The 14,732-nt window shown below is 40.3% G+C and overlaps 1 protein-coding gene across 1 annotated transcript in view; it reads right to left on the reverse strand.

The window, feature by feature from the left end:
* HELB (DNA helicase B) overlaps positions 1-14,690 on the reverse strand; it is a 67,646-nt gene extending 52,956 nt beyond the window's left edge. The window contains exon 1 of the mRNA XM_055809299.1: positions 14,481-14,690. The gene's annotated coding sequence lies outside the window, so the exon portion shown is untranslated. The remainder of the gene's footprint in view (positions 1-14,480) is intronic.
* Positions 14,691-14,732: the final 42 nt, after the last annotated feature.

Below are 14,732 nucleotides of genomic sequence, written 5' to 3' on the forward strand. Positions count from 1 at the left end.
CAGAGCACTGTGTAGCTACACACGGAAGCAGAAATCCAGATCAATTCAACAAACCAAACATGCTCTCCAGCAAATATTTTTTCTTTGGGAATATATGTTAATGTAGCCAACAACTATATAACAACTTTATGTAGTATAAGCAAATTTTATAAAGTCTGACACAAAATAGAATTGCCAGTTTTTGCTTGTAAATTAAGATTTCCACATAATTTTTTCTTAATATAAAGCAGAACAGCCTATTCTCTGAGAAATACCCATCTAATCTGAGTAGGCTTGAATGAAAAAACCTAGGCATAAGGTAGCTGTTGAATCCTTGATCGCTCAGTAGAAATAAAACAATCAGTATTTTATATATGCCAGTGTGGTCTCAGGAAAATCACTTTCACAGGTGATGGTTATCAGTACAGAACAGCATTAAATGAAATAAAGAGTCATCTTAAGTAAATGTGTTATGAATTTGAATATATCATTGGCTGATGACAATACAAAAAAAAATAAGACTATAAATGAATGCTTAACTTCAAATGTAATGGCTTTGAACTTTTCCTATAGTGTTCCAAGTGCAAATTGTGTGGGTTTTTTTACCATAAATAAATGTTTGGTGGACAAAGCCTGTAAGATTTGCTGGCAAAGATGCACAGCCAGAGCTATAAATATGTGGGAAAATCTAACAGTTCAAATTTACTCCAAAGGTCATCTGGAGTATAAATGTATTCTCAGAAAAATTATGCAGAAATTTTATCATTCTCTTCTTCACATGGCCTGAGATTGCAGGAAATAAGTAAGTCCTCACAAAATATAATGACAGGAAGAGAAAAATGCCTATGCTGTGACTGAATCCAGTTTCTTCTAACAAATTATGATGTGTTCTGTGACATAAATTCCAACCATTAACCACTTCCATAGGCATGAAGCCAGAAGAATAGCACTGTTAAGACTGGTTTTAGCTAACCCCTGGAATATTTTACTCTTGAAAAGGTTGCATTTTCTAGACAAAGGAGGTTTACATGCAGCTTGGCAAGAAGTTAATGTGAAAAGGAAAAGCTAAAACATAAAATCAACTCACAACTGCAAAGTTTCACTTTTTGAATGAAAGAGTTTCCACTGTTTCTTCATATGTTTTGCCTATATATATTAATGAGGAAACATATAATCAGTATGTGAGTTACAGTGCACAGATGTTCTTAAGCCTTGTTAATGTGGGATGCAACTCCTCTATCATAAAGGGAAAATGCAAAGTCATTTACCTTGCTTACATCCAATAATTGTGCCACAGGGGAACGTGCAAGAAGTGGTGTGTTTGCCAGAATAAAAGGTAAGAATAAACACATGCCAGGGAAGATACCAAATACTTTTCCTTTTCCTTTGCTTGCAGAGAGGCACAAGATCCCAGGAGCGCTCTTGCATTGGGAGTGTTTCCAGGACGGCTGTAAGAGATCCAGTTCACACTCCTGTCCATAATGAATGGGAATAAGCTATGCTTCATGGGAGCACATATATGCTAATTAGTACCATTTCTTCTGCAATTACATTTTAATTGAACAATCTTTAACAGAAATCAGGCTGATAGCAAGTCCCCCCAAAAACAAGCACACAAAAAGCCTGTGCCTCTTCAGCTTCAATGGCAGGGAGCTTGGCTTCCCAGTCATGGCTGTAAAATTGCAAGAAAACACCGCATAACAACACCCAAGAAAATTATTACAGATTTCCATATGTACATAAATTAAATAAAACCATGTGCAGATACTTTCTGTCACCTCTGATGTCTCAATGCCACTAGGCAGTGAGTTATTTGTAACATTCTTGACAGCAAAAGGCAAGTTAATTTTCCCTTCTTCTTTTGTTCTATTCTAAACATTTATCCCAAGGAGTGGAATTTCAAGTCATTTAGTTAAAATTCTCCTCCTATTAAAACCACCCAGCAGCCGTCAAAAACCCATACCAAAATAAACATAGATAAAATTAAAATACTCAGATTCCATGCAGCACCACCTGGCTGGCGAGCTCACTTAAAGGAATGGCCACGACCCTCACCCAAAGACTGCACATACATGCACTGGAATGTGAGAGGACATCTCCACTGATTCCTACTTAGTTATCTCAGCCACCATCAGTACAGAGTAGATTCAAAGTCCCCTTACTGATTTGTATTTACCACTAAAAATACTCATCCCAAATTTCAGAATGTTCAGAACTTGATGTTGCACTGCTTATGATGTTTCTTTTCAGCCAGACCTGCAGGAAAGCTATTACTATTTAAAGCACTGTGAAATCAAACCTCAACATGACCAGGAAGTTTGAAACACTAGAGCTGAAACATGCACTGCTTCCAAGATGTTCAAGCTGCTCCTGAACATATTTTGAATTATAAGCAAGGTCACTCTCTGGGCTTTTGTACTCTTAAGCACTGGCAAATAAAGAAAACTAGAAAAAACATAATTCCTGAATGGAATTGTGCAAAAAAAAGGATTTTTTGACATCAAGGAGGAGTACACATTATTAAAACATGAACTGCCAATATTAAACTAAAATTCGGCCTTATGTTAAAGTAATTTCTGTTATTTATATTTGTATTTTTTCACACGCTTTGGACTACTTTGCCATAACACACTATTAGATCCAGTCTGACATTTCCATGTGAAATCTTTGAAATTGCACAGGTATTAGTCTTAAAGCTAGCGTAGATCAGTAACACTGCCAGAAAGCATAAAATATCTCATCAATGTCTTCAGCACCAACCCATTTTTTGGAAGCCCTCGCTTATCTATGTGCAACAATACGTTGCCTAAGAAACACATTATTTTAGTAAGAAGATGAGGAAATCTCTTAGCAAGGCAGTGATCTTGTTTTCATACAACAGCTTTAGTTCTACTCTACATCTGCTTTTAAAAAATTAATAGCGTATTTTTGATTCTGAGTATCTGCCTTGCGGACTTTTTCCCTCCAACTAGCATGTTTTCATTGATGCTTTCTGTTGTATCTCTGATGGTTTTAAGTTGATATGGGCGTGCAAGGTTCTTCATAGAAAGATGAGCATTATTTATCAACCATTTATAGAATTGTAACAGCTTTATGGTTCTTTCCCCCTTTTTGTCACTACTATACATTCTTTTCACTGCTGCGTCCACAGAATTAAAACTAGTAATTGAAAAGAGAGTGGTACAAGGATGCTGACGCTGGTTTCTGAGACAATGAGGCAGAGAGAAAAGTGAAAGTTTCTTGCAGGGGATTTTCCCCCTTTCCAGATATAGTAGTTCAGAGCAGTGATACCATGATCGAGAACCAGCACTGCTGGCAGGCACTACACCTGTGCCGACGGCAGGAACACAACTGCAGACGCGTGGGACACTTTAAGCCTCTTTTGTATTCTTCACCTTTTGGAGCTCTTCAATCTCTCCACTTCTTCAATCTCTCCAAAGACCAAAACAAGGTTTACAACAAAAGTAAATAATAGCAATAATAATAACAAAGTGGTAGTACATTTTTTGAAAGAACCAAATGCGAAGTAATAAAGCAGTGTAAACAAAACAGCATTATTGCTTTTCATTTTTTTGTGTTGCCAAAAGTACAGTGGATGATTTTCTGTCCTTTGGGTGTGGATCCATAATATTTCACAAGACTTATATTAGTCTCCTTTTTCATCTGTGTCACAAGAGTGATGCTGAGTTGGTAACAGACTTACCAGGAAAGCAAATTCTTCTCTTTTTTTGCTATTCAAAATTCATGTAATTTTTAAAATATTTATTTAAAAACATTTAAAGTTTGAAACCAAGACGTTTTGGTACATAAACTCACTTTCTCTATTGTCAGGAACCTGACTGGGGTTTTGTTCATCAAGAACTTTTCACATAAAAGACACTTCTGTCACAGAAAAGCACAGTCCCAGTGTTAATTTTTAGTAATTAAAGTAGAAGCTTTATCTTTTGTTACTTCACGATAGTGGTATCAGTGGGATGGGACACAGTGGTACACATCTAGCGCTTAGGCTGATGTAACCTAAGAGATGAAGCTACAGTTTCATAGCCAAAATAAAACTGTGCTAAAGTTAGTCTGTATTTAGAAATACCATCAATGATACCATAAATGGTATCTACGTATTGCTAGATTGCTGAGGAATTACAACATCAGTAAAATTACAAAAATGCAGCATTTTGTATTTGCTTTCTATTCAGTGTAGAAGTAACAAACTTCACAGATGCAGAATGACAGTAGGCCTCTGAAGGAAAAATCTACATTTGTATTCTGAGAACTTGAAGGCACATAACATGATTTTTGTAATTTATTGCCACCATGGGAAGCATAAATTTCAGAAAAGCATGTGAGCTTCTCAAACTATATTCCCAGCATCAGCCCATTTACAGAAAAAAAATTCAACGAGAATTACAATTATACGTGGGGCTGACAAAAAGCATCTTTTCCCACATCGGTGCTGCTAGAAACTGTCAATCAAAGTATATTTAAGTATTTTCTACCTTAATGATGAGATTCAGGGATGCATGTTACACTAATTGTTTCCTAAACAAAAAAGAGAAAGAAACCACTGAGTTCTATTTATTTTTATCAGTGCAATGTTAGAATTTCATAGCTTACCTTACTGTATTAATTTCTCTACAAAATTCAGCACAGCACAGCCAATTAAAAACATGAGTTTAAAATATGCGTATGTTGCAATTTGACCTCTGGAAAGCTCTTGTCTACAAGCAGCCAGAAAATCATAACCACTGCTACAACTGGTTCCCCAAACAGAATGCATATGTGTCCAAAGCTCTGCTTCTATGCATTTCTCTGAAAAAAGCCACAGAATATTTGGGGTGGTTTATGCAGGTGCTGTATTTCTAGAGTGCCTAGTGGACACAACAATGTTTTCTAATATTGCCATAAAATCACAAACTTAAATTAGATGAATGATGCCATCGACTTCCTGGAACACAGGATACAAAGAATGTTTAGGTAACATTTTCCAGCACTGCAAAATGTATTCAATTTTTTATATTAGAAAGACAAAATCATTATGATGTCAGCAGTTTTTGTTCCCCTTAGCTCTTCAATAAAACCATATCAATTTAAAAATGTTCCAGGTGTGTATTTTAGGTGGAGGAGGAGCTCTGCTTGGGATTTCTTCCCCCAAAACAACATCTGACAGGACTGACACCTTCAGCTGCCTCCTAAGTGCCTCCTGAGTGTGACCACAGCAGCACAACCTCTCAGCAATGTGCAAATTTCATAGGGATGTGAAAACAGTCTTGGAGACAGTTTAAGGGAGGATTCACTATCCAGATAACACCTAACTTCTGTCATCCACTCCACGCAGGACATACATGAAGACATGGCAATTTTCAAAGTATTTTGAGATTGCATGTGCATTTCCATCTCTGGGCAAAAAATCCTAAGAAGACCAAGATGAAGTATCAGCCACAACACGTATTTCTGAGACTCGCAAAGTCAAACTGTTGGCACCACAGCATGGCTGGGAACCAGCTGGTCCTGCCACGTACCTAAGCCACACACTGGTACCTGGTGTGTACCAGAGCTCCAATTTGCTGCCCAGGAAGTTATTTTATCTGATGCTGTCCCAAGCCTAAATACAACCGAAAGACTAGTTTTTGCTCCAAATAACATTTAAATGTGGTATTGACAGTGGAAATAGTTCAGCCAAATGTTAACTAAAACTTCAACTTTGTAATTTCAGCTGCTGGAAGGCAAGCTGCCACCCAAAAATGCAATACCCTCTCCCTGCCACCAACCTCTGTGCACCCATCGCCTTCCTCCTGTCGGCACAAACAGCAGCCCCCAGGCAGATCATCTCATACTGATTATAATCTACATATTGGGTTATTTAGTCTGTAGTTATACAAAAATACACTTGTCTGTGAAAATTCATCTTTGGAAATGTCCACTCCTGAAGTTCCTTCAGGATGAGCTGCTGCACTTTCCATGCATTCCTTCTAACCTAGCCTAACATGCAGTTGCAAACAAATCATTGTATAAAAATCAAACAAGCAAACCAGTTTAGGAGAGAGCAAAGTCATAAGTCAGTCCCAAGTCCGTGCACACTCTGCTAAAGTTACTACTTAAGGTTGGTGCTCAAAGGCTTTTTAAAATGGGGCTGTAAATCCCACCTTTCCAGGATGAACTTCTGGCTCAAGCAATCTCAAATACAGCCCTATTCTACATCCCCCAAAAAGTACACTGATCTTCACAATAATCTGTGCAGCCATAAGTATTGCAAAGTACTTCAGAAAACCAGCAGTTTAACTATAAGGCAATTCCAGACCTAACAACGGAGGTGCAATCCCCCTGCTCTAAGGCAGGGAGGACCAGTGCTAGGCTAGGAAGCCTTCCACAAAGAGACTCTCTACTTTCCTGGGAAATTTGGAGTCTGCCTTGCCAGAGGGAGTTAAAAGTCCATACTGTGTAATTTGTTTGCAGAGAGTCTGCCAGTACCAAAGGAACAAACCCAGAGACATGGTAGAGCACATTTAAGTCTAACTTTTTCTTTAAAACATATTTATCTTTTTATAAAAGCTTTCTCTATTTATTTATTTATTTATTTATTCATTCATTTATTTTATTTGCCAGGGGACCTTATGTGGGGTTTGGAGCCTTTTTTGGACTTTTTGCCTGGAATGCCATCACAGCCATGTGAAATCAGATATTTCAGCTTTGCTATATACTAGAGCACAGGAGGCTTTGGACTAAGATCCAGTACTTAGACAATACCTTGGAAGTGATGCTTTGGAAGCCAGCTGACAGATTGCTCTCTCCTTTCTGCAGTTAAGGCTTGAAAAAGGAGAAATCAATGTTTGAATGTAAAGGGCTATTTTCCCCAAAACTTAAGGTCATCAGAAGACCCATAAATAACCTTAATTATGTTAATGCTTTACCTGTCACATCCGTCCTTCCCTTCAGAGGCCTCACAGAGATGATTAAGCAAAATCCTGCCCCAGCTATGATTTTCAGTTAAAGTGGTAGCATCTCAAGCACAGCTGCTAACTTTGGACATAGTGCTTTAAAGGAAGTGCATAGCAGTTGTGAACAATTACACATTTTGACCAGGAATCACAAAAGCACCATAAAAGGGGTTCACTTGCAATTACAGCTGTTTTGTTGGCAGGTATTAATGAATGTGTTTAATATTTTAGCAGAGATACTAGATTTCTAATTAGATTAGATGTTTAACACCAAGTATTAGATGTAACAAATCAATCACTTTAATGGCTGACTCATTAAGATATAGAGACAACCATCTTCCAGAATAATTTTTAAATCTATTTTTCTCATGCAAGGATATCTAAAAGCCAAAAGCACTATTAGATTACTGGATTAGGATGCAATACAATGCAGGTGTGCTCCAAATGATGCATGCTTAAAGAATGGTCAGTAAGATCTCGCACAGATGACAGTAGGCCAAGTTTAGGGATTTACAGTTGAGATTTACCTGGATCACTCAATTCTGGCTGCTTTTCTGCATGCTTAGTATCAACCATTTCCAAAATGGGCTTAAAATCAAACACTGCTGTCAAACATATCTTCCTCTAAATTAAATTAGTGTACTTACCTGTCTCAACATGGACTTTCCCCTTCCCCTTGTTCACATAACTTAGATGACTTTTAGGAGGGAGGGAGCCCAAGCACAGCTTTGTCTTAGCAGAGGACCTTTTTGCAAGACCAAGACAGGACCTACATGCTACAGCCCACTCAGCCAGCACATACCCTAAAGCTGGCTGTTATTAAACACAGTGTGGACATTTTGATCCCATGTGGTAGCAGGCTGACAGCCACCACAGAGATTATCACTCTGTCAAGTGTAAATCCACTCTCTAGCCTGCTTGCCTCTTAGTAGATACATGCTTCTGGAAAAGGCAGCACCATGAATTTTTTACCGAACTGGACAACACACATTTTGTAGAGATAATGCCACTAATAGCAGTCCTTGCTAGCAAAACCTGCAGAGGTGGACATGGAGTGAAATACATAATTCATTCCTTTTAAATGAACAGTGGCTGCTGAGCTGCTTTGTTGCTACAGGAGAAATGATGCTTCTGCTTTTTAAGTCACAGCATTAACACTTGGCGTTAATACATCTCAATCCTAAAAGCACTGGAAAAATTCCACCCTAATTTCGCTTAAAAAAAAATAATCCTGAGGTTTTCACTGGAAGCAGAGTTCATCCAAACATCTTCAACAGGACTAACGGGGATGATGCAGACAAGAGTGCTGAAAAAACACTGGATTCGACGAAGATGATTGTCCAGCCCCTAATCCCTACAAAGGTACCACACACCAATGAATAATATTTCTCAGGCGCATCATTCAAAAGCAAGATTTAAAAGGAACATCTAGCTAAAAATTCATTAATAGTCATCAATAAAAATTAATCAATAGATAAAATAGTCATTATCCAAACCTCTGGCTGACTAATAAACGACTGTTCTTCCTGCTAGTTCTGAGAATGTCAAGATTACATGAGACTCACTACTGTTCTTAAAAATGGTATTTTAATATTAATTAACACTAGAAAACACTCAGGTGAGAGACCCGTCTTCTACTCTTTTCTCCTTTGCTGGATCAAGTGTGGCATTTAGGGATCTGTACTATTCTTTTCTGACTGCTGTTCTGGAAAGGCACCTTGAAGCAACGTGGAAGTACTCTGCTATGAATGAAGCCATTAGCTTTGTTTCTGCCTCATGCGAAATGAGCAGTAACTATATATCTGAACACGTATCCTGAGACTTAACGCTGGTCTGCTTCCCACAACTAAATAATGAACCTTGTGAATAAGCAAAGGATTTGCCACTGACCCACTTCCTGAAGCGCCTGCATGAGACTTGTTCCACCAGCACCAGAACAAGCCTCTCACACCACTTTTGTCCTTCCCTCCATATTTTTCAAAGCTGTGAAGCTCCAGCAAGTGTCTTGAAAGCCACTTAGCTGTGGGAAAAAAGTGTGGGAAAACTAAGAGCTGCTCAATGAGTAACAGCACCTCAAGGTCCAAAACCCCATTGGTACCCTTGGCATTTTTGCCATTTTTTGGTGGTGAAAGACACTGAACATCTCAAGTTTCTTTTCCAGACCCTGTTCAGGGCATTGCAGGAGTTGCAAGTAGCTTCTGCACATTGGGGTCAACCTGTGTGTGATGGCAGCATGAGGAGATGGAGGTAACTTCAGGCATGCCTTGCGCCTCATGAAGCCACTCCAGACAAAACCGCAGTGCAGGCAGCACCTGAGGGTGAGCTGTGCCGCCCTGCCCTCCCAGCTCTCCTAGCACCAATATGCACCTAGAATAGAGGGGGCCATGCTCTGTGTAGGTACTTCTGCACTGATAAAGCTGTGCTAGCAGAGACAGGGACTACACCTCCATCAGATGAGGTTTGCTGACTTGGTTTTATGGGTGAACCTACAGAAGCAAGCCTGCCTTTCCACAGAAATAATTAATGCCTTAATGGTTTTTGCCAGCTCCTCCACCCCCTTTTCTGCCCTTGCTGTGTCCCCATCCCAGCTGTGATATATTTTGCATATATGCAGGGTGACATTGCTCAAGCAGTGGCATCCAGTGCCTTTTAGGATTCTCCAGGGTACCCAAGACATCTGCATGGCTTTGCAGATATAACAGGGGATTTACAGAAGGCTCAGTGCCTTTCTGGAGGAGCAAATGGAATTGAGACTGATACCCTGAGGGCCATAAAATGGCACCAGAGTCTTCTGTTAGGTGTCTGCATGCCACCCCTATTTCCATTGATGGTAACAGCTGCTTAGGCACTTTGTACTCACGTATATACCTATTTATACACACCTAAACACATTGTCTTCATCTGGACCTGAATCCTGTTCTTTAATTTCTGCAGAGTAAACCCAACCAACAGCTGCAAAACATTGCTATTTTAAATGCAGATTTTTTTTTTCCTTTAACAGCATACAGACTATTACTGTTGTTACACATGGGAGTTCTTATCAGGATCTGATTGCACTAGATACTCAAACAGAAACAGGCACATCTGACCTCAACTTTTCAAAATGCCAGGAAAAGAAAGGTTCAGAATTAGAAGTGTTCATGACAAAATAAGCTCAAAGGTTTACATAAACTAATTTAAATGAGTATATCCAGGTTTTAGATGACAGAATGACTAGCTGTGACAGGTGATGTAGGCTGTCCAGTGAAGACAATCAAAGCACATTGGAATTTGTGCAGAAAGAGTAGTTAAGTGTTTTATAAACAGCCTCCATATGGCACTCCCAAAATTCAAGCAGCTCTTACTGCTAAATTAAATCGAAAATAATAGCAAACTCAAACCAGGGTATGTTTTGATGTTTCATTCAGAGAAACAAATTCAAAATGCTTCCCCTTCTGTTTCACAAGGCAGTCCCGCTATTAAATTGGCTTAGTTTGTAACACTACCTCCATGCTAAAAAACCCCCACCACTAAACCCCCTCCCCCCAAAAAATAATATCCTTCTTCCATAAAAAAAGGAAAAATTACATATAACTGGGCTGTCAGTGTAGCACTCTATATTTCCCCAGGATTCAGTGTTACACATGGCTCTTTCTAAAATGCCAGCAGTTACTAAAATAACAAAGGTGGGATTATAAGCAAAGACAGCTTTCAGCTTGATCCTGATCTTAAAATAGAAAATACTTCAGCTTGTCAAAATAAGATTGCACCCTTGAAAGATATGAGACTTGCATAAATGGACAAAAACCTTGGAAGACAACTTTTAATGCCAGGATGAATTTATTAAACACCAGCACTACTCTATTAAACTGCTGAGATATATTGATCCGGAAGTCCTGTTTTCAAAAGGAAACATACCCACCCTGACCCCAGTCAAAATATTTCACCAAATTGCATCAGTCAAAACAACATATCTGTTCAAAAGCTGTTCATAATCCTTAAAATAAAGGGCCAGGGAATTAACTTCCACATCATGCTCCCTGGCAGGTAAGCTTATACCCCTACACTGATGGACGAGTGCCACCAGGTAGCTCTGTTTCTAGCCTTAACCCACTCCTTATTGCATCTGAGACCTCCAGTGAGTCCAAGGCCCCAAACTAACCTGGTGCATCTTATCAACAATGCATAGGAAAAAAAACACAAAGGAGCTAATTGAGTTACAATATGGTGAGGTATAATGAAAAAAATATATAATGCAGGTGGGATTTAATAGGAAAAAGAATATATATATCATTAGGCAAAGATGCGGGCTCTAGGAAACTAAAGGAACATCGAGAGAACTTTTTCATCATAGAATAATGGAAGATTGACTTGGTGATCTGCTTGCTAAAGGGTAGAGCCTTTCTCATGAAACTGTAAGTACTAAAGAAGATAAAACCCTCTTCCCTTGATCACTGGATATGAAAATTCACCATCAGGGATTTTAGAGCAACGGACGGTGCATCTGTCCCTGAGTTTCTTTGTTATTTTCTTGCCCTGTAAGAACATCATGACAGTTTTGCAGCTACATACTGTACATTTAGCAATATAATTTAGAAGAACTTTGCAATTATGAAATTTCTCCACTTCTCATGGAAAACTTCTTATTTTGAGTGTGAGGATAATTTCACGGTACGTCACATTTCTTCAAATTAAGATTCCTCAGGGTCACACAATAAAATGATCCCTCTAGCTTAACTAGCCAGCTATTTTGAAATTAAGAGAACAAAGTTCACCTGGGGATAAATTAATGGTTAACAGCCATAGGGATGCACCTATATAAACAAACTTTTCTCCTCTATTTTCCCACATTGTTTTGCATCTGAACTGCAAAACAGTTCTTCTGTTCTCTTTCTGAACACAACTTGCCTGGATGTTACCTTCTTGTTGAAAGGCTGGCAGGCAGCCACAAGGCCCCATGTGTGACTATGTACTGGAACCGCACACCCTGCACTCCAGCAATATTACAGCACTCATGTCCCATGCATTTGTATGGAGCCATGCGGAGGTCATGGACTTTGCAATCTGGGAAGAGAAGACGGCTTAGGCCTGCCTCAACAACAGCTGTGATGATGTGAAGATACACAGATGTATATCAAAGCGATGCTGAGAGGGGTCACTCTGGGAACACTGTTCAAAGCTGCAGCAAATGAAGGGGCTCTGGCACAATGATTTAAAAACAAACCTCTGGAAAGAAGGAGAATCCTGGCAACACTCCAAGTACCTTTCCCAAGTACCTCTGAGTGCCAGATGGACTTCTTCCAGCAAAGCCACCGATCATGTATAACACAGACAAAAGGCACAGAGCAGTTTGTGGTCCTTAACCAGGGCTCTAGTGAGAGCAAGCTTCCTTTCCTCATACTGAAGTCCAAACCAGAACCTGGAGAACAGAAAGCTCTTTCACCCCTGCATGCACACACGCAGAGTGGAAGCGTCTAGCCAGTCCTAAGCAAGTCACTGTGGGACTGCAGCGGTTTCAAATAAAAATAGTGTGATGGAGGTATGTTTATGGAAACATCAAATACAGAAAAGAAAGGCAATGTAAAACATACTTTCCTTTTTATAAGGCATATTTAGCATTTTATAAGGTATACTTTCCCAAGGGAGGAATGGAACACTGCAAAGACATTGAAAGCACTCAGCCAGGCTTGACTTTATTAAACCTTGGTTCAGTACAGTCACTCCAAAGCACTGCTCACTGACAGCACGTTCTGTGTGTGCCTGCAAGTAACAGAAAAAGATCTTAAGACAAGATTCATGCTCTCTTTTGGCATGAAAATCGCAGGCTTTTTCTGTACTGCAGATGTAAATAATTTTTCCATTCCCATCTGCAGCAACCCTGGCAGATTGTGCTCATGAGTAGCATAGAGTCATTTGCTGCTTTGTCTCCCACCTTTCTGAATAAGCCCATTACTACTTCCTGATGGCTTACATTAGACCAGCCTCATCCACACAGGAGGTGGGTGTGAGAAAGTGCAAAGGTACACATACCTGTTTCCTGCAATCTGCTATCTTCCAGCCTGTGCCTAAGCCCCAGGCTAATTATTCCACAGCTTTACCCTGATTACTCTTAAAAAGCTCTCAACCTTTCACCCTGAATATTCCTTACTGCAGTTTAAGCCATACTGCCTCTTACCTGATACCTTCTCCACAGCTGGAGAACTGCAACAGCCTTTTATAAAGTATTCAAAGACTACTAATATGTCCCTCCTTCAACCATCTCTAGGCTCAAACTACTTACAGGAATCGACTCTGTGGAAACACTCTGGAATTTTCTGGTTCTCACACAGAAGTGAGGGCATCTCTAAGAGACGTTTTAAAGAAAATTGCACTGCACAAATTGGGAGAAGGTAGCACCAGATGCTTGTCCAGAACTCTAAATGTTTCTTCTGGGACAACATCAGTATTGCTCTCCTGCAGAGGCAGACGCAAGAAGAGAGATGGTGCAATTATTTCAGAACAGTTGCTATTGAGCAATGCAAACAATGCATAAATCTCCAAATTCAGGATTAAAGCTGAGAGATCCCACTCTGCAGTAACTAAAAATGGAAAATGACGTTAGGAAAACCATAAATACTTCCCAGAATATAAAGTCATGTTCATAGTTTTTGTATCTGCAACTGAAATACAATAGCTTAAGTCAACTCTGTAGAACTTTGCTCAAAATTATTTCATCACAGAATCACAGAATTTATTTACTTCTCCCTTGAGAATCTGAATAGAGTCCACAATTTTCCAATTTTTAAAAGCACATCTAGTCTAATCTATTGCATACATTTCTGAAATGTCTATCACTTCAGTTTCTTGGCATGCTTTAAGTAATATTCACAAGTTAGAGAAAAACATTCTGCACTCCCCATCCCAAATCTCAACATCTTAGCTTTTCTGGATTCCTAAATGTGAGCTACCATCTTGGGTAACTTTTGGGGGTCAATACCACAAGTACAAAGTGCTACGTGACACCCGAGAAACATTAGGCATCTTTGTGTTCTATTGAATTAAACTGAGTTTACTTTGAACGACAGGACACAAAACTGGGAAAAAGCCTTAATAAAAATCTAATTTGCATTAAAGGTCTAAAGACGTGAAACTCATCTCTAGCAGGACATACACCAAGGAAGAGCATTAACGCCCAATGCCTCTTTGATCAGCTATTGCTGAACACCGCTGCCTGTTTGTAGCTGCGGGCAGCCCCAGCTTGCTGAAGAACTCCTTCTGCATAGCAGCTAGAGATGAATCAAAGGTGAAGCCCAGTAGAAGGGCTCATTTTTCAGTCACTGGTACTTTCTTTCCAGACCTTACAGACCTGAAATAAACACAGCGAATGGTGTTTAAGATAAACATGAAGGCCTCCTCCAGCCATCGTGAATCATGCACAGGGCAGGCCTGGGGGGGTAGATGCCCGTACACCGAAGAGATCTTCACAGGCAATCCAGTCCTATTCTACTCGTGCAAATCCACATGTACAAGCTGAAGGCGGCGGGTATCTCTCCCCTTCCCAGGCCACTCTCCCCTCAGCCAGGCCGAGCCCCGCACCCAGCGGCCACCCACCAGGCTGCAGCCGCTGGCACCGCTCCAGCCTCGACAGAGCTCCACGGGTAGAGCTGCTCCGCCGCCGCCGCTATCCTCAGCCCTGCCTGCCTCCCGCTCGCTGCAAACACTGCCCATCCTGCAGGGCCAGCCGGGTGGGCCGGGGGGACACGGCACAGCCCCTTACGGCCCGGTGCGGCAGCCGCCAGCCGCCCCCGGCCGCCCCTACAGCGCCCCCTGGACGATCGACGATCTCGGCCGCTCGACGGAGCG

Source organism: Falco peregrinus, chromosome 6 (assembly GCF_023634155.1).
Source record: "Falco peregrinus isolate bFalPer1 chromosome 6, bFalPer1.pri, whole genome shotgun sequence".
Classification (NCBI taxonomy): domain Eukaryota; kingdom Metazoa; phylum Chordata; class Aves; order Falconiformes; family Falconidae; genus Falco; species Falco peregrinus.